This window comes from Mirounga angustirostris, unplaced genomic scaffold (assembly GCF_029215605.1).
Source record: "Mirounga angustirostris isolate CCGP_5_RB_7025 unplaced genomic scaffold, mMirAng1.0.hap1 SCAF_7, whole genome shotgun sequence".
NCBI lineage: Eukaryota > Metazoa > Chordata > Mammalia > Carnivora > Phocidae > Mirounga > Mirounga angustirostris.
Genome location: NW_026991715.1, coordinates 77,823,509 through 77,850,857, shown reverse-complemented (window position 1 = coordinate 77,850,857; position 27,349 = coordinate 77,823,509). Strand labels below are relative to the sequence as shown.

General features: G+C 35.4%; 1 long non-coding RNA gene across 3 annotated transcripts in view; it reads right to left on the bottom strand.

Annotated features, from left to right (window-relative positions):
* The window catches only part of LOC123860692 (uncharacterized), a 126,513-nt gene extending 117,669 nt beyond the window's left edge, over positions 1-8,844 (bottom strand). The window contains exon 1 of one of the 3 annotated variants that reach the window (XR_010413175.1): positions 8,577-8,844. This is a non-coding gene — a long non-coding RNA (uncharacterized LOC123860692). The remainder of the gene's footprint in view (positions 1-8,576) is intronic. The other 2 variants (XR_010413174.1, XR_010413173.1) reach the window with 2 other exon arrangements.
* Positions 8,845-27,349: the final 18,505 nt, after the last annotated feature.

Here is a 27,349-nt window from a genome sequence, read left to right as displayed (position 1 = left end):
AGTTAAGATTCTATTGTAATATTTCAGGAAAGAAATTAATGAGGTTCTAGACTAACATGGTGTTTTGGTGTGATAGTAAATAGTTGAATTCTATTCATATTTCAAGATTAGAGACATATTATAGCAGTATTTCAGTATCACAGAGGTGTCTGAACAATCCTCTAGAGTTGGTCAAAAGAGAATTTGAGATATTAATTGCCTGAAAGGAAGTAGAACTCAAACACTAAATCACATCATCAACCATGAAAGCTCTCTTGCAGCACAGGGTGCAAACATTTTCTTTGCAAAGGAGAAGAAATGAATTTTAAGATAAAGTTGAAACAAGAGGAAAGAACATATTTGACTAAAATATTTCAAGATTAATTTTAAGGGTCCCTTCAGCTTTGTATGAGATGTCAGTTTCACTTCCAAAAACCATTCCAAGACAGGGAAAAGATTCTAAGACATAGGATAAGAGGCAGCATGATAGCCTACAGGGAACACTAAACTATAATCCCGAGTAAAAGGCAAAATATTAAGGCCTCAAGGGTTTTCCTTTGAAACAACTTTCTGCTCAATAACTTGAAGACAAACAGCCTAATGTGAAAGCGGGAAGTTCGTGCTTTCATAGAGTGCCCTTGTAGGGACATACTTATACATATGAACTTGTAGCCCCATCTCTCAACTAATTCTAGTATCCAGGGGAAAACCTTTTCAACTTTTGAGTATTTGCCTTTTCAACATGGAGTAGAGAATGTAACTGTATTCCAATTGTTCATGGATGAGGTGGCACATAAATTTGCACACAAATCTTTGAGATTTTTTTTTAGAAAATGTATATTTATCAAATGGCAAATCCGTTAAGTTTACATGTGATATCTTTAACCAAATCATTTTACTGGCTATTGTACCATGAGTACCCTTTATTTTCCCTTTCTGGTACATCCTCTCAATATATTTTACAGCTAGTGCTGCATGTTTTTCACTTTAACGCATTCTGTCCTCTGAAGTAAACAAATGAATACTGATTTTTGTCAACCCCAGGTGACTCATCTTTTGTAATTTGTCATGTCAGATTTTATCAGCCACTTCATACTGGCTTACTGGAAAAGCACAACAAAATCCAATTGATTCAATACCAAAAAATTTATCATAACATGACACTTTTTAAATGATGAAGTTCCAGGATAGATAGGAAAAAGGCATTGTACTATTTAAAAAACTCATGAGAAAAAAGAAAATAAAACCTTTCTCTTGGTTATTCAATGTTCCCAAGTATATCTCTAGATATTCTGATCATTTTGAGAAGAAACCCATATTAAGAGTAACATCCTTGATTATTATGTGTGTGTGTATATATATATACACACATATATATAATTCATTTCCTGCAGCTTTAAAAATTGGCTAGCTTAGTATAGGACTAATGCATTGAGTGTAGCACATTCCAATGTTTCCCCATCAAGTTTACCTTGATTTTCCAAAGATTCAATTCCAGCCATTTAGCACCTGCTAATTATGAGATACAACTTCTAAGTTCTGAATAAAATTTCAGACTGCTTCCAAGACCAGTACATCATCAAGAAAAGTAGGTAGACTCATTATCCAAGGATCTATGATTGCAATGTTAAATGAAGCATTATTTTGACTGGTTTTCACTGCATCATGCTTCTTCCTTGGCAGTCTGCCAGCAGACAGATTTTTTTTTTTTTTAAATAGGTCCCAATGAGATTTCTGTAAATCCCACATGTCAATTACCCTACATATTATATACAGGAATAAACTGAACAATCCTGATATACATTAAAAAAGACACCATTCACTGTGTATGCAACTTCTTTGAATAGCTGTCTTCCTAATTTACAAATATTGAACCATAAACAAAACAGTTAACCATGTTTACTATTATGGTTAAAGTAGTATTTATTAACAATGAAACTCACAGTAACTGGAGTTACATTTCATTCATTCAACACATTATAGGTAGTAATGATGGCACTGTGCTAAATCTGTGATTTCACCTTATTTTTACATCTATCCCAGAAATACAATTATATCTTTATTTTAATTATGAGAAAACTAAAGCTCTGATGCTGGGGATACAGGCAGATAAATCCTAACCTGAGATGTATGAGGACAAACAACTTAAAAATTAACTATAATTAAGTATAATGAATGTTGATAACAGGGAGGGGTGAGAATGAACAGCAAGGGGAAATGACCAACTTTAGATCAAGAATTCTAAGTTTAAGGAATTGTACAAGAGAATTAAATCAGGGCTGGAAGTTACCAGTTAAAAGTAAAGAAGGAGATGGGGCGCCTGGGTGCCTCAGTTGTTAAGCATCTGCCTTCGGCTCAGGTCATGATCCCAAGGTCCTGCGATCGAGCCCCACATTGGACTCCCTGCTCAGCGGAGAGCCTGCTTCTCCCTCTCCCCCTCCCCCTGCTTGTGTTCCCTCTCTTGCTGTCTCTCTCATCAAATAAATAAATAAAATCTTAAAAAAAAAAAAAAAAGTAAAGGAGGAGAACAAGAAGGAAGCAGTGGGAAAGGTTTCAGCAAGTACCAAGCACTAAATATGGAAGAGCAGACACAACTGGTAAGAGTTTGGTAGGTTTGAAAATGAACCTAATGGTGGCAGTAAAGTTAATCTAAAGAGAAAGACGTCAAAATGTGGAAGAATTTGTATGTTACGCTAAGGGCAATTGTTAGGCACTGAAATATCATCACAGTAGGTTCACATTTTAGAAGATCACTCTGTCTCTAAATGGGAAAGGATTAGAAGATGGCAGCTCTGAATTCAGAGAAACCTAAAAGAAAATCACTGCCATAGTTTAGTTAGTTGAATTAAATTAAAATGTTTTAGCTGAAATGGGAGGGTTAGTAAGAGTAAACAACAAAGAAAACATGCATAGGAAGTGGAGACAAAGGAAGTAGTTTTCAAACATGAGCATGGGGGCGCCTGGGTGGCTCAGTCATTAAGTGTCTGCCTTCGGCTCAGGTCATGATCCCAGGGTCCTGGGATCAAGCCCCACATCTGGCTCTCTGCTCAGTGGGAAGCCTGCTTCTCCCTCTCCCACTCCCCCTGCTTGTGTTCCCCTCTATTGCTGTGTCTCTCTCTGTCAAATAAATAAATAAATAAAATCTTCAAAAAAAACAAAAAACAAAAAACAAAAAACAAACATGAGTGTGTGTCGGAACCATCTGAAGGGTTTGCTATAACGCACATTGCTGCATCTACTCCCAAGGTTTCTAATCCAGAAGATACAGGATGGGACTGAAGAATTTGCATTTCTAAATTCCCAAGTGATTCTGATGTTTCTGGTAAAGGGCTCCCTTTGGGAACTACAGGTCAAAAGAAGGAAACTGGGAAGGGAGCCAAAAAAGTCAATGGTCATTCAGTCCCACCCTTCTTCCTCACACCATTGTTGAGTGCAGGGAAAGGAGCTCTCCAAGGAATGAACCTGAAATGAATCCAAATCATTCAAATGCCATTAGGACTCAGGATTCTGTCTTTCCAGAGACCACATTTACCTACAAACTCCATTTGTACAGTATCTAATCACACTCACAAGCCAAGAGAAAGATTTAGAAAGAGATTTGACTCTGGAAGTCACTCTTGGTTTGTCTATAGATCACACATGTACGAAATTGGATTAATGATTATCCTTGTTTCATGATACAAGCATTGCTCAACGTATGGTCTACTTTTATTAACTGATAGTTAACTTAAATAACAAAATAAGCACCTGCCAATCAAGCACTGAGACAAAAAGTCAAGATATTGACATAAGCCTATATTAAAGTATCTGGTAACCCCCACCGCACATCCTGACCTTTCCCAGACTGAGTTAACCATTACCTTTAATCTTTTGTGTTCTTTTCATGTAAGTTTATGCTTATACACATGTTTTTCTATAAAGAACATTTTTCCATTTCAGGATTTTTTTTAGCTTTACATAAACTACATTATGCTGTATGTTATGTTTAAAGACATATATTTATAATTAGTATTATATTGGTGATATTCATCTATAAGTCTATGTGTCACTGGATCAGGTGTGACTACTGTAAAATATTTCATTACATGGATATACTATAGTTTTTCATTTTGTTTTCCTTTCTGTGAAAAATACCTCTGTGAATATTCCTGTATATGCCTGGTCATAAATATATGCAAGTTTATCTTAGACAGTAACCTAGGAGTGGAATTGCTGAGTCATCTTATATATAAATGTTCACATTTAAGAGATAAAGCCAACCTTTTTCCTGACTGTAGTAACATACCCATTAGTGATTAATGATCCTTTGGATCTATATGCTCTTCAGCACTTGATGTTAACAAATGGATTTTTTTTTAATTTTGACTTCAAATGAGCATCAAATTGTATTTCATGGTTTTTGTATTTCATGGTATTTCTGATCTTGATTTGCTCTTCTCTTTCTTGATCACTAATGATTTTTTTTATTTTAAATTACTGATTTTTATTACCTTATATTTACTTTAATTCTTCTGATATGTTCTTATGCAATGCAGTTTACCTTACATGTTTTCATCTTTTAGAAAGGAATAAAATTGAATATGAGCAAGCTTTACAGGGCCAGCTTCTAGTGTTAGTGATTTTGAACATCTCTTTGTTTGCTGACTAAATGTGTTTTCTCTTCTATGGCTATTCCTTTTTCCCTCAACTTTACCAAGCATTTGTGTTTTTTAAAAATTGATATATAAAAGGCCTTTAGATAATCTTATTTCTAATTATTTTTTAATACAATCCTCAAATGTGTAGCTTTTAAAATATCAGGACAATGAAAGATTTCTTGGTAAAGCACGCTACCAAGTCATTATTAAAAAAAAAAAAAAAGTCTCTAAGAAGGATAATTTCTTAGCCTTGTACACAAATACTTATAAAACCAAACAACTAAAGAAAAAAATAAATAAAACCTGAGCTGTTTTGTAGAAACTTTGTAAACTTTCCCTTTAAAATCAGTAATAAGGAGAAATACCAGCCACACTGTTGAGAATTTAGCTAAACTGCTTCATAATATCACTGTCTTGGGCAATCATTTTGTGTCACCAAGTGGCCTTCAGGAATAGCTGACACTAGTCTATGCCCGAAATAATACGTCACAGAGTCACAAGTTAATTTAAGTTCCTGATATCATTTCCCCAAAGGCCCTTTTGATAAGCAGTCTCTCCCGTCCTTACCCTGGGCCTTTTCCTTGTGAGGCACTTAAATAAGAGCCCCCCGAAACTTACCAAAACCCCCATCTTTCTGGTTTGAATTGACCAATCTGGCCTCAGCTCAGGTACCCCAAAGCATTCTGAGAACCCTAATAATGGCACATGACCCAAGTCCTGCTGTGTTTTTAGCATACACACTGCCTTGTCCTCTCCTTGTGGCCCCTGGAGCCATGCCCTCTACCACCTCTAGGACGTGTGAGTTATAAACTCCTCTATTTCATTTCCTTTTTGGTCTTTTGTTGAACCAAGGCTCACTATCTAACAAATGTTAATTTTTAAAAAGTCTCAACATAAACCGATATAATATTGAAGCCTTTAGTCAATAGTCAGAAAAAGAATTTAGAAGCAGAAGCACTGGAAAAGAGGAAATACAACTTCCTTTTTGGTTTGTTTGTTTTGCAGATGATATGACCATTCACCTAGAAAAAAAAATTTTTTTTAAAGATTTTTATTTTTTTGACAGAGAGAGATACAGCGAGAGGAGGAACACAAGCAGGGGGAGCGGGAGAGGGAGAAGCAGGCTTCCCGCCGAGCAGGGAGCCCGATGTGGGACTCGATCCCAGGACCCTGGGATCATGACCTGAGCCGAAGGCAGACGCTTACCGACTGAGCCACCCAGGCACCCTTAGAAATTTTTTTAAAATCTACAAATTTTTAAAACAATAACCAAGGTTTAATAAATTGTTTACATGTGAAATTAATATACAGTATTTAAATGGTTCTGATACCTTCCTCCCTTAGAATTAGTGCTTCCCCAAAAATGTGTTTGGTTCCCCAGTGAAATAGACTCTTACTTAATCAAGTATAGACATATCTGGACATCATTTCTGAAATACAAAGTTTAACACAGTTTACTCTCAAGCTGCAATTTCTTTCTCTTTTCCTCTCCCTCTCTCTCTCTCTCTCTCTCTCTCTCACACACACACACACATATGCACAAACACATATGCATATACAGATAAAATTCAAAAGGGACATCCTTTATGAAAATAAACAAAATTAAAACAAAATTAATAAGGGTGGTTCAGGAACTATAAGTTTTATAGTCCAAAAAAGAAAAAAAGCAGTTACTGAGAAATGCTGTGAAGAAATACAAATAAGCTCGGGGCGCCTGGGTGGCTCAGATGGTTGTCTGCCTTTGGCTCAGGTCATGGTCCCAGGGTCCTGGGATCGAGCCCCGCATCGGGCTCCCTGCTCAGTGGGGAGCCTGCTTCTCCCTCTCCCACTCCCTCTCTTGCTGTGTATCTCTCTGTCAAATAAATAAATAAAATCTTAAAATAAAAGAAATACAAATAGGTAATATTGTATGTGTACTTTGATGAATTCTAATTTTTCTAGCCTATATGATATCTTCATGTACTTGAAAAAAATCTTTTTAAATTAAAGGAATAGGACACAACTGAGATAACTAGTTATCCTATAGTGATCATACCTTTTTCCTTGTTGTTACTGCTATAAGCATAAGTAGGGAACATTAACAGTAATTCCAAAAATGGAAATGAGCCTAACACAGGGAGGAAAAATAATGCAGGTTATTGGGCATCTTTAATGCTTGAGTAAGGACAAGTAGGTAATACGAGTTAAATTTTTGAGTAAGAAGGGTAAGTAGAAAATCTATTTTAAAAAGCCACATGCTATTACATTTTCAACATATGCTATACATTTATAGGGCACAGAAGTGATTAGGTAACTCAGTGTTTTAATCAAGAAAAGCCCCTGGATGGGTATGGCAGAATGGGTGTCTGGTTCAGGGTAAGAAGCAGAATTACATTATTTTAAAATAACAGTGGTAATTTTAATCAAGATTTTTGCCTAAATTTGTGAGCTAAGTGAATAACTGATTACATAATGATCAAAAAAGTAATCTTGTTAGATGATTTTCATATGTCTAAAAATAATCACTTAAGTTTTCTCTCCAATTAAATCCACATATATTAATAAAAAAGGGGACAGATGTTTTCTTTAAAACATTCTTATCAATAGAATTTAGTAATGCAAATGTGGCTGCTATTGCATAATTGATTTGAAAATAGTCTAAATTTAGGAATTCTTTAATTCTTAAAGGCATGCAAATAGTTTCATACTATCTAATATTTAGCTAGTTGAGTACTGTTTAAAATTTCTTCCTTTCCTCCAATAATCAAGTATTTATTGAGAATTAAATCCAATTAAATCCACATATATTAATAAAAAAGGGGACAGATGTGCCGACCACTGTTCTGGGTCTTGAAGAAATAGGAGTGAACCAATCATATAAGATTTCCTTTCCTCATGGAATTTAAATTCTAGTGGAGGAAAATAATTTTCAAAATAAAATCAAAGTATCTAATATGATAAATGTGAAAGACCTAAGGAGAAAAACGGCATAAAAGAAGTATGCTGACTCTGTCTGAGAGGGTTATGGAATTGAGCCAGGATCCAGGAGGTACATGGGACCGGTGTATACATATCTCAGATGTTATTCTTCTGCAGGACCTACTGAACCCTGTACTTTGTCCCTTTGCCCCACATCCTAGCTGCAGTGGCCACAAGGATGGTTTGCCCAGAGCCCGCTAGACCTGCAGTCATAAATGACCCAGACTTTCCCACTGTTTATTTATTTTTTAATGCCACTGGTTATTCTTAGACTTTCCCCAGAATGAAAGAACTTCCACATGGCTCTCCTCATGTGCAGCAGAGACAAAGCCTCAGCTCTGCACCCTATTTCAAGTTCACCAGCGGAGGTCTGTCTTCATCAGTGACTGCTGGAAAAACTGCTTTGCAAGCTAGAAGGGTTTGGGAATTTATACCCAATGAAGTAAACTCTAATGAGAAATAAGAGATTGCAAACAGACCATTTAATGTCTTGCTCGTTCTTTCCCTGTTGGTCATTTCCAAGAAGTAATGATTGCATAGGTTACTTTTGGAAATGGCTTGAATGACCTAAGAAACAGTGATATTCCTTGTGAGGCCATCATCCATTCAAAAGGATCTGCTTACACTACTTCCTTTCCTTTCCCTTCCCCTTACTTCCTTCCTCTCTTCCTCCCTCCTTCCCCCCTTCCTCCTTTCCTTCTTTCCTTCTTTCTTCCTTCCTTCCTTATTTCCTTCCTTCCTTTCCTTTCCTTTCTCTTTCCTTTCCTTCCTTTTTCCCAGCCTTACTTCCCTTTTCTTACATACTCCTACCTAAGCTTTGTCTCAAGTCCTGCTTGCTAGGAAACTCAGTGATGTTAGTTAATTCCTGTTGGGTAACAGCATTCCCCCAAATTTAGCAGATAAAACAATAGCCATTTTAAAATTTTATGGGTCTAAACGGTGCCAGGGCAGTTCTAGGGATCTGGACTAGACTTGGTTGATCTCAGCCAGTTTCGCTCATACCTGTGTTTTGTAGGCTGAAAGCTGCCAGTTGAAGTTAAACTCAGCTGAAATGAGTTGTCTCTAATGAACATAGTCTTCCATCTTCCTAGTGTAGGCTTGTTTTCTTGGGGGTGGCCAGGCTCCAAAAGGGTCAGTGTAAGTGTGCAAGTTCTTATAAGGCCTACGCTTGGGTTTAGAACCTATCCCATGCACAGCAGGCTATTTCCCAAAGCAAGTCAAAAGTCATCTCAGAGTAAAAGGGTGGAAAACATCTTATCTCTGTCCTCACGGGAGCAGCTGCAAAGTCATATTGCAAGGAACACTGTCAGAGGGAGGGAAAGAACCGTGACCATTCCTGCAATCAATTAGGCTAGGATAAAATAGAAGGCCTCACTGAAGAGCTGACATTTGAATAAAAATATCTAGTTGTGGGAAAGAGCTAGGAAGTTATCTTGGCAAAGATCATTGCAGTCATGGAGAACGAGAACATCCGGGGCCAAGTCTTTACAGCAGGAGCATGCATCAATTGTTAAAGGAAAAACACGGGCGACTGCAGTTACAGCAGAGGGAGCAAGGTGGAGGGCGCTAGGGTACATGTCAGTGAAATCTTGAGGTCCTGGGGGGAAAAAACTGAATGAATGACTTCAAAGTTCAAAGCACTAACTTCATGACATAAAAAATCACTTGAACCCTCTGGCTCTTACTCTGAGAACTGAATGAGTTTTGTAAAGCAGTGTATTTCAAACTGTTTCATGTAGCTGAGCCATTTCCTTCAGTGACATCTTTTATAAAACTACTATCTGTTAAAAGTAAACTCAAACTGATCCACTACCTCTACCTTTGTACCAATCTAGAGGCTTTTTCTTAGAAACACTTTCTTTAATAACTAGACCAGATGATCCTTAAAGTCCTGTCCACATTTGTGGTTGAATAAGGTCATAATAAAGTTCTCTATAAACTGCCTAACATATCAGAAAACTGAGGAGTTAACAGGTCATTCATTCCTACACTCTCCTTATCAAGTACTGTACCCTGTCACAAAAAATTCAGCCTTCAGAGCTATTAATTTTTATCACTAACTTAAAAAACCCTCAACCACATATTTACATATGTATTATGTTTATTTCAGAACTTCTCTTAATTACTGTTTTGCAAATCAGTTCAAGGTAAGATATCTTAGACCCATTTTCTGAGAATCTCAAAAAACATTATCAGCTTCTGCTTATTGATGATTCCTATGATGTCTAAAAGAAAAAAAAAATAGTGCTAGTAGGAAAAACTACTTATTTAGATATAATTTTATAGTTTAATAACTCTTATAATAGATTTATACTCTGATGTAGATGTAGAATAAGCTAAGTATTTTTCATCCAGTGACAAAATTCTACAAATTCAGAGGCAACATGTTGCTTAACTACATTCATTCAGGCCAATTAGGGAGCATATAGAGATGATGGAATTTTCTTATTTTTATCTTTAACCACTGGATTTCATTCCTTCTGAAAACCAACAAAGATATAAATATCAATAAAGTACACATGACATTTTGAAATCCTCAAGCCAGGAATTTCTCACTCTGAGAAAACCTTAAACTACTTCTGTTTGTCTTATACAGTATTTATAGTTGCATTCTGTGTAAGTCACGTGTAAAATCATGAAGAGAAAACATGGTAAGATCATGTTCCTACAATCTAATGTTTGATCTTAAAATATTTTTTCTGCTAAACTAAAAACCATATGTACTATAAACTAGTGTTAGATACAACATTTTATAAAGGAAATCAATCTTTGCTTAAAGTAAATGATTCTCAGCGGGACTTTCAGTAATCTTAATGAAAATTAAAGAATTTTCATTTGGTTGTGAAACTTAGATTTTAATAGAGATGCAGAAATTTTAAAATTTGTCATTATAATCTTCCCAATGGTACCATTTTCTTTCCTGTTCTCTCTGATCCACATTACCTAATTTCAATTTCTCATTGCATAAACTATTCATGTCTTGGTAGACACTTTCTTTCTTCCCTTTAGATCCAGAAGTACTGCTTTTAATTTTGAAAGCCATTTGTAAAGTATAGCTGTTGTAGATAATGCCACAAATACAGAGTTGAAAAATGTCAAAGACTATTTCCTTCAGTCCTTAGTAATAGTTCTTGACACCTAAAAAAATTCTTGTCAGAATACTGAAGATAAATAATTTCCTTCATATTTCTGCAGAAATGCACAAAATAAACCTTTGATCTAAAGTGACATTTATTAACCTGAATGTGAGATTAACTACAGCATTCATCAGGAATAATATTTAATACTCATCTAGAAACTTTCATCTCAGACTCCAAAAATGTAAATACATTAATTCTGTAATCCTTACAAGACTCCTGTAGAGAGGTAGTAATTTTTAACACTTCTTCATTGATGAAGAAACCAAGACATGGAGATTACCCCCAAGTTATACCAAAAATCAAATCTGACTATAAAAATGAGACTTGTGTTTGAATTTCTAGCTTTCTATTACAAAGTTAAAATTTTTGTCCAAAATAGTTTATTAGTTTTTTTTCAAAATATACTTTTTTCTAAAAAGTAGAACATGTGAAAACATTTCTTCTCCAGTAAATCAACCAAAACTAATAATCACTTCTAAATATTAGGACTTTCCAACATATGGACTCCTGAATAGTCATACTAAAGAAAGTCATTGAATATTTACTTACTCAACAACTAGGGAAGAATAGGTGAAAGCTTGTAACAAGACAGGATCTTAGGGTGTGTGGACATTAACAATGTAAGATCAACTTTCCTATGGACATAATGTTTTCTTAAATTACTCAGTGGTGTCAAAAAGTGACAGAGACAAAATGCCTAAAAGTTGAAGTTTTTGCTGATCACATTGCTCTGAAGATTGTCCATACTGAGGTATGTAATGGAAAGTTATAGTTACAGCAAGAACAGCTCTCCCCTTACAATGGCAGACATGGATTCATCTAAATATTTGGATGATGACTCTTCCTCAACAGATGATACAAGGAGTCATCTCTCATCTCACAGCCTATGTCAAATCCAATATGCTTTTACAGCATCATGTCATTCTCAAAGTAGTTAGCAACTTTATATTTTTTCACAGAATTTATATTTGTTTACAGAATTGTGTAATTATCTGTCTTCCTTACTGGACAATAAGCTTCATGAGGATGGGGGTGGTATCTGTTTTCCAAACTATTCCCGGTACTTGGTACAGTATCTTTCGCATGTTAAGTATGAAAGTATCAATACATTAAAAACATTTAATTTGACTAGGATATTTGGGCAAAATGTGCTTCAAAGATATTTTTTTTTCCATTACGTACAATGTAATATAGTTACGGTAAGACATCCCTCCCCATTTACCCATATAACATAATATGGTGGTGGTGTGACAGTGTTACAAGCATTCTGTAGCCTTAAGATGACTTTTAGAAAGTGAGGGGCGCCTGGGTGGCTCAGTCGTTAAGCGTCTGCCTTCGGCTCAGGTCATGATCCCAGGGTCCTGGGATCGAGCCCCGCATCGGGCTTCTGGCTCAGCGAGGAGCCTGCTTCTCCCTCTCCCTCTCCCTTTCTCCCTGCTCATGCTTTCTCTCTCTCTCTCTCTCTGTATCTCTGTGTCTCAAATGAATAAATAAAATCTTTAAAAAAAAAAAGAAAAGAAAATGAACCAAATACTCTTATCTGAAACATTAGTTCATTAGTGTAACTTGCTCTGAGGTTATCATGCCACTAATGAAATAAAGTATCATCAGTTAAATTAGTTTAGTGGATCTCTTAAGTCCAAGCATATTGGGTAAAAAGGTTTTTACCCTCAAGTTTCTGTCATGCCTTTTCTTGTATCTTTTTATTAAGTTGCTTTTGAATCTTTAGGTGGGGAAAGTGAATAGATTCCCAGAATGATGTAAAATAGACCAATCTGGGACTTTTCTGGAATTTTTCAGATTCAAGAAACTTCATTTCAATACACACCCTTTTGGGGATCGATTGAATTTTAAAAGAGAAAAGAGTATTCTGTTCTATTGCCGAACTTAAAATATTCTGTGTTTCATTAACTTGCTCAAAGAAAAAATGTTTTTAAAAAGCTTGATGGGAAAACAATTAAAACAAAACAAAACAACAAAAAACCCACACCAAATAGTACTGTGCTGCAGAACAAAATGTTTAAACACAGTAAACATGACTTGAATTATAAATGTAACTTGGAAACATTAGCTATTTGTTGTTTGTTAAGAGTATTCTCTTAAACATCTGCACCTCTATGTGCATACGTGTGCCGATGAGCGTACATCAGTGAGAACACTGCAGCCGTCCGCAAAGGCAAAGGAAAGTTCATACACCATTTCTTTCTTTTGCCCTTGTGAACTGCAAGTAGTCCTAGTCTGGGTGAGCACAGGCACTCGAGCCTTTGGAGTCTGAGCCTGGTGTCCTCCCTGCAGGGCCGTTAGAAGGCTGGGCGAGAGGATTGCTTTTGGACTCCCACACATGTGGTTGTATAATCTCTCGGCACCTCGCTTGTTTTTTGTTTTTTTTTTTTTTTTATTCTTATGTTAATCCCCATACATTACATCATTAGTTTTAGATGAAGTGTTCCATGATTCATTGTTTGTGCATAACACCCAGTGCTCCATGCAGAATGTGCCCTCCTCAATACCCATCACCAGGCTAACCCATCCTCCCACCCCCCTCCCCTCTAGAACCCTCAGTTTGTTTTTCAGAGTCCATTGTCTCTCATGGCTCGTCCACCCCTCCGATTTCCCCCACTTCATTCTTCCCCTCCCGCTACCTTCTTCTTCTTCTTTTTTTTTTTCTTAACATATATTGCATTATTTGTTTCAGAGGTACAGATCTGAGATTCAACAGTCTTGCACAATTCACACCTCGCTTGGTTTTTAATCTCTCTATTTGAAGTATGAAAGCCTATTTTTTTATTTGAGATATAATTTCCTGAAATGACTTAAATTTATATGCAAATATTAAACATCTCAATGCTAACTCATAATGGCATTTATGGTGTTTAATTAAATAGTGTAAGGTTGGTGTGTATGGTTTAGCAGCTCATGCTAATTTCAGATACATTCAGTTTCGCAGGCACATGCACAGAATACGTTTTGCATAATATAGAATAATTTGAAAGAGAATCTTCTCAATATATTTTAGATATCTTACTGAATCCTGATGATAAAGCCATATGAAATCAGACATGAACATGAATAGGTTTTCCCTTTTCTGTTTTTTCTGTCAGTTTCAAATACTGTGAGTGGGTCTATTTTTATATTTAATCAGGCTAAGTGCATAAAGGGAAAAAAAAGCCTTCACATAATATCCTGTCAGTAAAATTAGTAAAACCTGGAAAGCAATTTCCATTTTAGTATGTGGATCAGGAGATAAGTTGCAATATCGGTTCATTTTCACTATAGCAAAAGAAAGTGTAATTTTCAGTTCTCTTCTAACTTCTATTATCCACATGGGAGCTGTTATTATCTACATAATGTACTGAGGCATTTGCAATTAGGCTTACTGTTCAGATTAGTCTCCCTTGGTTTCAAGTCACTTTCACTTGAAACGATAAAATTAAATTAGCAGTTCTACCTAGGTCAGTGTGAAGTTTCCCCCGATGGATTTTCAAGCTATTGTTCTGTTACAGTTTTTATATCATAACATTGGATGCATTCGGAATACAGATATCCTTGTCCATTTGCAGGAATTTTTCATAAGAGGGCAATATATAATTTTTTAATCCAATTTCTTCCATGGAGCTATCGTATAAGCGTTTAAAACTGCAGTTGAACGCCTTGCTTTGGAGTTAGTTCTATCCTCTCTTTTTGGTGTTTCAAACTATGTGATGAGGTTTATATTAAAGCATACTGACATGACAAAATAATACAGAATCCTTAATGTAAAACAAATTGCCTTCGTTCTTTGAAGCAGGAGATAGAATGACTCTGAAATTACGACTAGGAAAGAGCTAGTCTCTTTTTTGCTTTCATTTTCTCTTTCTTTATATTCTTTTATTTCCTTCCTTTCTCTCTGATATACATCTATTAAGCATAACCAAAGAATTGGTTTTTGTTTGTTTGTTTTATTTTGTTTGTTTATTTTGGTCTTTTTAGAGTGTAGGGAGTACAGAGAGGGACTTTTTAGAAAAGGACAATAGGTAGAGTAACCACCTAAATAGTATTCACATCCAAATTACACTGCATTTAACTGATGAAAGGGGAAACAAAATGTGCAACTGACAAATAAGTGAACATCCTCAATAATGGAGGTAGCTCTATTTTTGCCCTGCTTATTTAAAACATGAAATAAACTTGCATCCTAGGCTCTTGCTTTAAGGAATTCCCTTTATTCTCAGTTACACCTGTCCTTTAAACCTTCCCTCTATTTAGAAATCCCTTGTCTCATTTCATTGCTTGACTAGCTTTTACTCTTCCTTCAAGCCACAGTTTGTTGCTTCCATGAACGCTTCTCTAACATCCTCAAACTAATAGGATGGGTGCACATCTTTTGGAATCCTGCAGCCCCATGCTCTCACGTCCGCATGGTGACTGCATATTGTTCATCTCATCTTTAAGGCATGAATTGCCTCATTCATTTCTATTTCCCCAGAGCTTTACACTCATTTTTAACAGAGTAGAAGATGAATAATTATTTGTTTAAAGACTGACTGAATAAATGAATGAATAATTAAATGATAGGTTAGGTATTTTTTTTTTTAAGAGAAGCAGAAAAAAACTGACAACAACAAATAAGCTAAATGTGAAAGACTATTTAAGCTGTCAGAAATTCTTCCAAATTATTTTCCATCTTTCCTTATAAGATACATAGATTTCTGACTTAAGGATCACATCTGGCTGTGTGTATGTGGGTGTGTGTGTATGCACAGGTAAGAGAGACAGACAGACAGACAGAAAAAACAGACAGGGAGACTGTGGATGCTTTTAGGCAAGGTAACCCATCTTCAGGACACATTCTCTCTTACTCCCAACTGCATCACATCTGATCATCTGACCACCTCATACATTTATGGTACCTGACTATTCATAAGCATTTGAATTTGGAACCCTTGTTCTACTATATTTTGGGAATAACAATGCTCCAATAGCAACGAAAAATTAGACAAGCAATATTTACTTTAATTTGGTGATTTTTCTTTACTAAAAGACTGACGACTGTATTAGTTTGAAAATTCTAATCTTCTGACACTTTTATTTTTTTTTAATTTAATACTCAATTTCAATAAAAACTTCTCAGACAAAAACTAACAAAAGATACCCATAGGTACACAATCCCTATCCAGAATTCTTAAAATCAAAACTTTCTGAAGATCCAATATTATTTCATAACTGGTCTGATTATAACACTTGACTAGAATTCACGTAAAGCTTATTTTGTTTTTTATTTATTCCATTTAATAAATTTACTGAATATTTGTACATTTTGATGCAGAAATATTAATATTGTTTACTTTGAGGTGTGGTCAATATTTGAAATGTGTTTCAGAATTTTCTTAAATTAAAAATGAAAGTAATTTAAATTCTGAAGCTCATCTGGACCTAAGGATTTTAATTAAGGTGATAAAGAACCATATAAAATAAATATAAAACAACCTTAAATGTAAGTATAGCTGACTAGGAATTTTTTTTAAAAAGAACAAGAAATAAGGAATAAAAAGAAACACCTCCTACAGCTGGTAGGGGAAGGGATGCTTTATTTAGTAATGGTACACAGGCATTCAAAATAGTCTCCCTTGGGAAAACTCTTTTTAACTCGAATCCAGGAATGACCATGATTAATGTATCTGGTTACTCTGAATTTTGTTCCAGGATAAAAAGTCCCCTAAACCATTTTAAACAACCTTTTGTCAATTTGTGTTTGACAAACATTAGCAGCTAGACTTTTTATTTTGGTCCTATCTTTAAAATGTAATAATCTTTAAGTTTAAAGATAATTATAATGATGTTACCTTAATTTCACAGTTTTAGATTGTATTTTCCTCTCTGTACATGCTAACTACTTCATATATTGTCTTCTTTGATATTAACTAGGTACTAGCTAGGATTACGAGAGATGGAGATTTCATATGTAGATAAAGCATATTCTTTAAAAAGTGGTTCCCCCCAGACACGCCTGGCAAACAGTGCTGTCTAACCCAATGGATCTTACTGGTAATAGCTGCTTCCTACGGAAAGTGGTGAAGTTGCCCATGATGAGTGAAATCCTCCCTACCCTTTTTGCCTTTTCCCACCATGGTTGAAGGTGTATCTCTAGGTTTCCACACATGTATGAATGGAAATGAGATTTTCAAAAGAAAAAAAGTCTAATTAAAAAAAAAAAAAAAAGAAAAGAAAATCTTGCTGTCAGGCTTTTTTTGGTTTTAATCATGTTCATTGCATACGAGGCAATATTATATCTAAACAGAGATACCTCTTTATATTGATCTGAATCCTATCAGCTTAAATTCACAAACGTGTGGCTTTTTTTTTTTTTTAAGGGTTTTTTACAAAACTTGGTACTAACTTGGAAGACCTACCACGGTATCCAGACTCTCTGAGAAAAACCTGATGTAACTTAAATTTAGAACTATCAGATATACACATATGCACAAATCTGCCCAGGTATACTGAATCACAATTTTAAAGGTCAGAAAAAAGGTCTAATCACTAAGAAATTATTAATTTTCTTTAAAAACTGCATAAGCTATCTTATTACATTACTATCTAAAATTGTTTTCTGAAAATGACTGACATAAAGTGTGTTTTACAGTCCATAACGTGAGGTGTCATACGCCGCTATACTTGGCGGGGTCTGAAAATTTAATAGACGCTCATTACACTAATAAGTTTTCTGAGAATACTAAAATACATTACAGGTTTTAAAAGTACACTTCTTTAAAAAAGTACACTTTAATAAAGAAAATCTGATGTATTTATATATAGCTCCCAACCAAGCAAAAAATAGGACCATCAAATTTAGACCAGTTGAAGATGAGTGCAGCTTCTTATGCCATGAATGGATAGAAGTATCCAGTCAAGTGAACTTTTTCCTCAGCAAGCATATCAGAAGATGACTTAGTTCAGACTTGTCAATGTATTAATTTAAAAGGCTCCTATCTTGCTTTCCCAAACTCCCTTCTAAGCCAATGTCTTTCTGAATGGTGCTGAACTTTAACAGAGTAAATGTGCTTTCTATGTAATCAATGAAAATGCCTACAGCAGCACAAAATAAACCAAATAACAGTAAAGCCCAACTGTCGCAACAGGATAGGGACCCAGCTATTTGTGAAACTGTATTATTAAATCCTGTCTTAGAGCAATGCACTTGTTCTGTATACACTGATATAAGTGTAAATACCCTGAAAGTTGAATGATAAAGTTCATGCAAATTAAAGAAACACTATAATGAATAGACCTATGGTACTTTTTTCCTACTTTTAGGTCATTCATGCCAGTGTTTAATAATCAAGACATTTTGAAGTTTCAAATTTGTTCACAGTGTAAACCCTAAAACATAGATAAAAATTTTTTATTCTGATTACAACATTCTCTATAGATAATTTGAAAAATAAAAACCAACTAAAATCCAATCATCTCAAGATAACCTCTATTAGTATTCCTTTCCTATATTTATTTTTATTTATATATCATATTCCTTTTAACTTATGTAAGTATATGGTATATGTAACTATATTTATTATAACTGCTTAATATCTATATATTTTAATTTAAAATTGCCAGTATTTGACTGTACTGATAAAAATGGTAACTCAATATGATTGTGTTAAAATGTGCATTATATTGAATGCATAATATATTTTTCTGCTTTCTCATTTAATATTATACTGTCATCATTTAAGCATATTTTGATTTATTTGCCTAAATTTCTTTGGATGAGTGATAGTATAACATATATAATAATTTCCTAATCTTTTGGCCTTTGAGTTGGCATCTTTCAAACTTTTCATTTTTTTATACTATGAACAACCCTGTTCAGCGTTCTTCAAATAAGTCCCTAGATATTTCTTTAGGATGGATTGTTACAATTACCAGGCATTAAATCTTTAAGTATTTTGATCCACATAACCAAATTCCTTTCCAGGAATGCCAGAGTAATACAGATTATGTAGACTGCTCTAAGCAGGTTGCAGACATGGATCTCAACTTCCTCTCAACAACAGCAAAACTATACATTCTAACCATTGCTTAAACCATAGGTGAAAAGCGGTTTTGAATATGATTAAATAGGGAGATAAATACCCTGGTATTAAAACATAAGATTCAGGATGTCAAGCTAAGCTTCTGAGTTTATTTCCTGTCCTATTAAAAATTCAGCAGAATGATAGTAAAGAAATTTGAAAAATGTGGGGGAGCCCAAAGCCTAAGGAAAATGGGAAGGAATCTGTTGTCTTGCTCTCAGCAGGCGAGAGATGTCAGCAGAGTTCTCAAAGGTGGAAAACTGAGGGAATGGTGTTGATTGGTATGCCACACAAAAAGGGGCTAGAGCAGTGGGTTTCGACACTTGACTTAGTTAATACCCTGAGAGACATGAAATCAATGAATGTACTTTCAATGGAGGGCAGGGGTAGGAGAGGTTGCATTCATTAAAAGGATATATTGATCCAGTTGCAAATGACATATCAGATAAAGGGCTAGTATCCAAAATCTATAAAGAACTTATCAAACTCAACACCCAAAGAACACATATTCTAATCAAGAAATGGGCAGAAGACATGAACAGACATTTTTCCAAAGAAGACATCCAAATGGCCAACAGACACATGAAAAAGTGCTCAACATCGCTTGGCATCAGAGATATCCAAATCAAAACCTCAATGAGATACCACCTCACACCAGTCAGAATGGCTAAAATTAACAAGTCAGGAAACAACAGATGTTGGCGGGGATGCGGAGAAAGGGGAACCCTCCTACACTGTTGGTGGGAATGCAAGCTGGTGCAGCCACTTTGGAAAACAGTATGGAGGTTCCTCAAAAAGTTGAAAATAGAGCTACCATACAATCCAGCAATTGCACTACTGGGTATTTACCCCAAAGATACAAATGTAGGGATCCGAAGGGTTACGTGCACCCTGATGTTTATAGCAGCAATGTCCACAATAGTCAAACTCTGGAAAGAGCCAAGATGTCCATTGACAGATGAATGGATAAAGAAGATGTGGTATATACACACAATGGAATCTTATGCAGCCATCAAAAGGAATGAGATCTTGCCATTTGGAATGACGTGGATGGAACTGGAGGGTGTTATGCTGAGCGACATAAGTCAATCAGAGAAAGACATATATCATATGACCTCACTGATATGAGGAATTCTTAATCTCAGGAAACAAACAGAGGGTTGCTGGAGTAGGGGGCATGGGAGGGATGGGGTGGCTGGGTGATAGACTTTTGGGAGGGTATGTGCTATGGTGAGCGTTGTGAATTGTGCAAGACTGTTGAATCACAGATCTGTACCTCTGAAACAAATAACGCAATATATGTTAAGAAAAACAAAGAAGAAGAAGAAGAAGATAGCAGGAGGGGAAGAATGAAGGGGGGGAAATCGGAGGGGGAGACGAACCATGAGAGACGATGGACTCTGAAAAACAAACTGAGGGTTCTAGAGGGGAGGGGGGTGGGGGGTGGGTTAGCCTGGTGATGGGTATTAAAGAGGGCATGTTCTGCACGGAGCACTGGGTGTTAGGCACAAACAATGAATCATGGAACACTACATCAAAAACTAATGATGTAATATATGGTAATTAACAATAAAAATTTTTTTTAAAAAAGGATATATTGAAAAAGTCAAATTTTCCCACGTATCTTCCTGGTTCTTTGTCCAAAATGGTCACCACACAGGAATTTGCCAATTACAGGTAAACATTTAGAAAAATAAATAGTAATAATAATAATAGTAATAATAATAATAATAATAATAATAATAACAACAATAAAAGAGATCAAAATACAGCCAGGTATAGAGTGTAGAGGGAAGAAACTATGGTAGAATCTAACAAGGGATCTGGATTCCTAAATTAAAGCTTTAAATATTTTAACATCTCATAGTGAAGAATATTATACAAACTAATCTTTGAATATTCTTTAAAATTGAACTTATTACTGGATAAAGTATCCCTGGATGTGCCTAACCCATATATACAGTTTCTGAGTATTTCTATTGTATTATTACCAAAAAGAGAGGAAAACTGAGGGTCACCCAAAGTTCAAGAAAAATGAAGCAGGAGGGATGACTGGGTGGCTCAGTCGGTTAAGCGTCTGCCTTCCGCTCGGGTCGTGATCCCAGGGTCCTGGGGTCGAGTCCCGCATCAGGCTCCCGCTCCGCGGGGAGCTTGCTTCTCCCTCTGCCTCTGTCTCTCTCTCATGAATAAATAAATAAAATCTTTAAAAAAAAATGAAACAGGAAAGAGAAAAATCTAAAATAATAAAATACACAATCTGATGTTAGAATAAATGGAAATAATGCAGAAAACAAAAAACTAAACTTTATTTAGTTTCAGGCAAATTACAGAAGCTGTTTTAATGATAAAATAAGAGGAAGAGATACTGTGAAAAGAGTTATGAGAGAGTGAGAAAGAATTCTTGGAAATTAAAAATGTAACTGCAGAAGTTAAAATGCCACAAAAAAATTAGAAACCAAAAAGGTGAAATTCTCAAAAATGTACAATAAAAGACAAGTAGAAAATATAGAATAGCTAGAACATCAATTCAGAAAGTCCAACAGTTTCAAATGAACATAGGCTGATTATGAAAACATTTATACCCATTTCCTGGATATAAAGAGACACAAGCTACTTTAAAATCACCCTTTACAAGGCACCTGGGTGGTTCAGTTGGTTGGGTGGCTGCCTTCATCAGGTCATGGTCCTGGGGTTCTGGGATCGAGTCCCACATTGTGCTCCCTGCTCGGTTGGGAGCCTGTTTCTCCCTCTGCCTGCCACTCTCCTTGCTTGTGCTCATTCTCTCTCTTTTTTTCTCTGACAAATAAATGGATAAAATTTAAAAAAATAAAGCAAGGACTCTAAAATTTCTATAGATGGGAGAAAAAAACAAAACAACAAGAACAAAAACAGCAAGCAATGTCAAAGCTTGAGACATTGGCACAACATAGGTGTATGTTATAAAGGAAGAAAAGAAAATTATAGGCAATAAGTAACTCTGGAAATGGGGTGACAGAATTGCAGCCAAAAAAAAAAAAAAAAGATAGTTATCATAACACATCCTTTGGTTCTGAATTGAACAATATTTATTTAGGCATTATAATGCAAATCCTATTAATTACTCATTTGATCCAAACTGGCTCTTTGTACATTTTATTTGCATACCATTAACAAGAGAAATAGGAAAGATGATAATAAACTGATGGGGATAAAAAAATCACATGGTTCAATTAAATTATTAGAACTAAAGAATAAACTCAAATACTTAGAACAATTTTAAAATAAAGAACCATATTTCAAAGAAAGCTGTGAAGAGATATCACCTTGGATTTTTATCTGAATAACTTCCATAAGAAATACACAACTTTAGCAGAAAAATTTAAAAGTTTGAGCCTTGCTTTAGCAAAGCTAAAGTATATTTATTACACATAGAAAGTTTGAAAACAAATATAATCAAATTCTAAATGTTCCATATGTAACCGATTTTGTTTCTTCATGTTATTTCCTCTACATTCCTTCTCTAAAAAAGGATATAGTGAGAAATGAAGCCAATATAATTACCTGCCTCTCTGTAAAAGATGAAGACAGGCATATTTTCAGGTTCTTAAACATCTCAGACCAAACAAAAAGACCCTAACAGTTGGCCCTAGGAAGTATTTCCTCTCAGAAAATAAGTAACCCAACCACAACAGTCTACCTGTCAAATCTAAAAGGACAATCATCAAGACTCATTTTAAGATCATTGCCTTGCTGTGCCCACCAAACCAAAGCTATTCGATCATCAAATCTACTTAATTCCAGTCAGTTCTTTACCTTGAACAATCCACCTAAATGCACCAAATCCAGGTCCTGAAACCCTTTAAATAACCTTCCCTATCTTCACTCTGCCAAGTTTGCTCTGCTGCATTAAGTTTAATAAATTTAATTTTGCTTGTTCAATAGATTTTCCTGTTAATTCTGTAGTGGGGTAGTCGTCTTCAACAATTCTGGAGACCCTACCAAGATCCACCAGAATCCACCTTGATGCCATGGTTTAAAATGATCTTTTCCAAAACAGAGTATGCCTTTGAGATCTCTAGAGCTCTACTACTACAATGCTGAGCTATGTTCTATGTTGAGTACAAACAACTCTTAATGGAAATCCCAAACCCTGAGTTTATTGTGTATCCCAGGAATGTATAGTCACTTTTTGTTTTTTTTTAAGATTTTATTTATTTATTTGAGAAAGAGAGAGCACATGCACAGGCTGGAGGCGGGGCAGAGGGAGAAGGTGAAGCAGGCTACTGGCTGAGCAGGGAGCCCCACGTGGGGCTTGATCCCAGGATCCCGAGATCATGACCTGAGTCAAAGGCAGACAATTAACTGGCTGAGCCACCCAGGTGCCCCTCGTGTTTTAAAAATCTTTTGATAAACTGATCAATTTTGAAAATTAATATTCTTTGCAAAAAGTCTTTCTCTTACTAATGACACTATGTGTCTCTCTAACTGCCTTCATCTCTTTCAGTTGTTAGTCTGTAAGAGGAAGTTCACAGGGCAAAGGACAAATGTAGGCAGCTAAGTTTGTCTTTCACGTCAGCTATGAGGAATAACAAGCGACAGGTTGCAATAGCCTAGGGTCCATATAGATCAATCTTCCACTTGAGTCATCTCTCAAATAGTTGGAAAACTTTCCTAAAATCTTGTTTTGTCTATGGGAGTCTGGGTGCCCCAAAGATCCACTTAAACACCTTCTATTAGAAGTGGCTGCTAATGTGTCTGTTCTCCAACTGAAAAGGACCAACTCTATTAGGTTGGGATCCTGATATATATGATACTTAAGCAACATATTTGATCAAAGATATATTTATTTATTTATTTATTTTTAAAGATTTTATTTATTTATTTGAGAGAGAGAGAGAATGAGAGAGAACACATGAGAGGGGGGAGGGTCAGAGGGAGAAGCAGACTCCCCACCGAGCAGGGAGCCCGATGTGGGACTCGATCCAGGGACTCCAGGATCATGACCTGAGCCGAAGGCAGTCGCCTAACCAACTGAGCCACCCAGGCGCCCTGATCAAAGATATTTTCATGGGTTTCTATCTATGTATGTACATGTCTCCTCTTGACCAGACTCTGGCCTCTTATAGGACTCTTATTATAACACCAATTCTTACTCTTTTATTTCTAAGTAGCAAAATATAGCAAATGTAATTTACAAGAAAATTATCACATTGGGGAAATTTCAATATATAAAAGAAAAGTTTACTTAAAGTTTTCTTACAGAACTGGGAATTGGGAACAGCAATAAATAAAAACAAGCTAATTAAAAATGAGCATAGGGTTTGAATATGCATTATACCAGAGAAGATCTACAAATGACAAATAAGCACATTAGAATATGCTAAGCATTATTAGTCATCAGAGAAATCTAGTTTTAAACTAGAATGGGATACCACATTATACCTATTGACATGACTAATAAAAAAGATGATAGTTAAGGATGCAAAGACATATGAACTATCATAACGTGCTGGTAGTTATGTAAAATAAAATATCACAGCCATTTTGGAAACAGTTTGGTATTTCCTGAAAATGTTAAACATAGAATTACTATGGGATCTTACATATATACCAAGAGAAATGAAACCATACATCTACTCAAATATGTCTATACAAACATTCATGGCAGCATTATTCACAATAGCCAAAATGTGGGATCAACCCAAATGTGGTTTTTTTTTTTTTTTAAGGTTTTATTTATTTATTTGACAGAGAGAGAAAGAAAGAGAGAGAGTACAAGCAGGGGGAGTAGCAGGCAGAGGGAGAGGGAGAAGTAGGCTCCCTGCTGAGCAAGGAGCCCGACGTGGGGCTCGATCCCAGAATCCTGAAATCATGACCTGAGCCTAAGGCAGACACTTAACCGACGGAGCCAACCAGGCATCTCGACCCAAATGTTTTTAAATAAAGAATGGATAACTAAAATGTAGTATATTTGTAGAATGGAATATTATTCAGGAGTAAAAAGAAAATAAGTACTGATACCTGCTACAACATGTATCAACCATTAACCCATCATGCTAAGTAAAAGAAGCCAGTCACAAAAAGGCCACATATTATATCATTCCATTAATATGAAATACCCATACTAGACAAAGATACAGAGAGAGAAAGTAAATTAGTGGTTGCCTATGGCTGGGAAGGAATGGAAAATGTCTGCTAATGTGTACAGGCTTCTTTTTGGAGTAACAAATGTTCTAAAATTATATTTTCATGATGTTCGGTGTTACACAATTCTGTAAGCATACTAAAAAAAAAAAAAAAAAAATTTAAGTACACATTTTAAATGGGTGTGTGGTATGTGGATTGCATCTGAGTAAAAGTATATGTTTGTTCAGGATACTGACCATAAGCCCAAATAGATATTTTGTATAGCATTTTAGTTTCACATTTCTTGCTCCCTATTGCAGGAATTATACTGTATCAATTTATGAATATTAGAGACAAAAGAATCTACTCTAGTCAGTTTAAGGAGAAAGGGATTTAAGGAATACTTAAGTTTCTTCAGAACCTCCCCATGGGCTATAGAACCAGACTTGGTACAAGGAAGATTGCAAAAAAAGAACTCAGGTTCCAAAATTGCTTCCTTAAGGATTCCTTAAGACAAATAAATGATATGGAAAACTTAAAACTGTGTTGCATTTGGATCACCCTAACTACAACTTGAACCTATATTTGTCATATATTCCCCTTCCCATAACATACACACTATTATTACTTCCTACTAGTACTACTCTTCCTTCTGAATCTCTTCCTTTGGCTCGTGTCAAATGGAAACTCTTCAAAGATCAGCTGGCCTTTACAGTTAGCTTCTCTAAAGGAAGAAATCCCTCGTGGTTGATTTTAAATCATGGTCTCTTTCAGAATTAAGAGCTACTGAGAGGATTTTCCCAAGCTTAGACAAGATAGACAAGAAAATTTACCAAGGAATCTAGGATAGCTGTGAGGATGGGGTGGATGCCATTATACACTGCCTAAGTCTCCCTTCAGGAATGTAGGTCCTAACAGGTTCAAGGTCACCTGTCTCCTTCCTGGGGCAGAATATACCCAATGTAATATACTCATCTTTTTATAATTTCTTAAATCAGAAACTCTTTCTTTTAAACATGAACATTTAGAACTACAGTTTTCCTTTCTAAAATTATTTAGGTATATCCCATCCATTTAAATATGAGTTTTTTTAAATAATTTAATTCTGTTTTTACATTTTTCATTATAATTCCTTTTGATTTCTGGATAACTTAGAAATATATTTTCATGTATTCCAACTTAAATACCTTTGTATGCAGAGGATATTATCTGTATCATTTTTATTGCTGATATCTGTTGAGGCTTGCTTTGTGACCTGGGATATGTTCATTTTACAATGTTCCAATGAACCTGAGGTTCCCAGTTCAACAATGCATTAAAAATAATTTTTAAAAATATTTTATCCATTAGGCATTGCCTAGAGCCAAGGTGTTGGTGCGTGATTGGCTATAAATGACACAAGAGAACTTTTCAGGATATGAAAATGCCCTATCTCTTGATTGCAGTAGGGTTTCATGGATATAAGTTACAACTCAATGAAGTTGATTTAAAAAATACTTTATCTAGTATTTTTAGTAGCTGTACTGGAAGTAATTTTGTTGGTATGTGGTCGGCCATATTGCCTTAAAAATCACCACCAAATGCTGCAAAGATAGAATGACAAGTTGCAGGCAGCATTTAGAATGTCTATACGGTTGAAAGGTTGGAGAATGTAGATACCACAAACAAGACAAGTTATAAGGCTACTACAATCAAGCGGGAGTTATAGATCTGAACTAAATCACCAAGACTAAAAATAGAAAGAGAATGAGTTGTGTCATGAAGGACAATATACTGCACTTAATTTCTGGTAAGGTATGGATCAAAATCCTCTTTGCCAGAGGAGGAAACAGGATAAGATCACCTCATTGTGATATAATTTATTACTTCAAATTAACATGTCCACATTAAATATTCACATTAGCTGAGTAGGCAGAGCACAGTATAACTATATAATTACTATTCTTTTTATGAGCAAAGAAACAGAAAATACAAAATAAGTCCCTCCCAGGGAAGGTAAATGATGAATGTGGTACGCTGTGGACCCCGGCATCTCTGGCAATGAGGATGTGAAGAAGCAGGGAATGTATGTATATAAACAGAAAGGTGCTGGAAGAAAAGAGATGGCCTGGAGACAAATTTCAGCTACTTACCATTTCATTATGGGCTAGGCCTGCTAACTAGTAATAATAATAACTCCCTCTGTTGTGGGTCTTTCAGACCATACTGCTTCCTATTAGCCTTAGGAAGTATATAATTTTTTTTTGTGTTTGAGACTTAACCTCTGTTAAAAAACAAAAACTAAAACTAAAAACTAAATGATGAACCAAGAAAGACACTAAGAAAAATTATCTATAAATATCAACCTGGCCATCACGCAGTAAATGAACTGTAAAGGCTGACACTTCCCTAATTGGAATAATGGCAATGTCAGGCTAAATATGGATCAGATTCAGACAATCTTTCAGCAAGATTTCTCTAAGGAAATACTATGTAGACA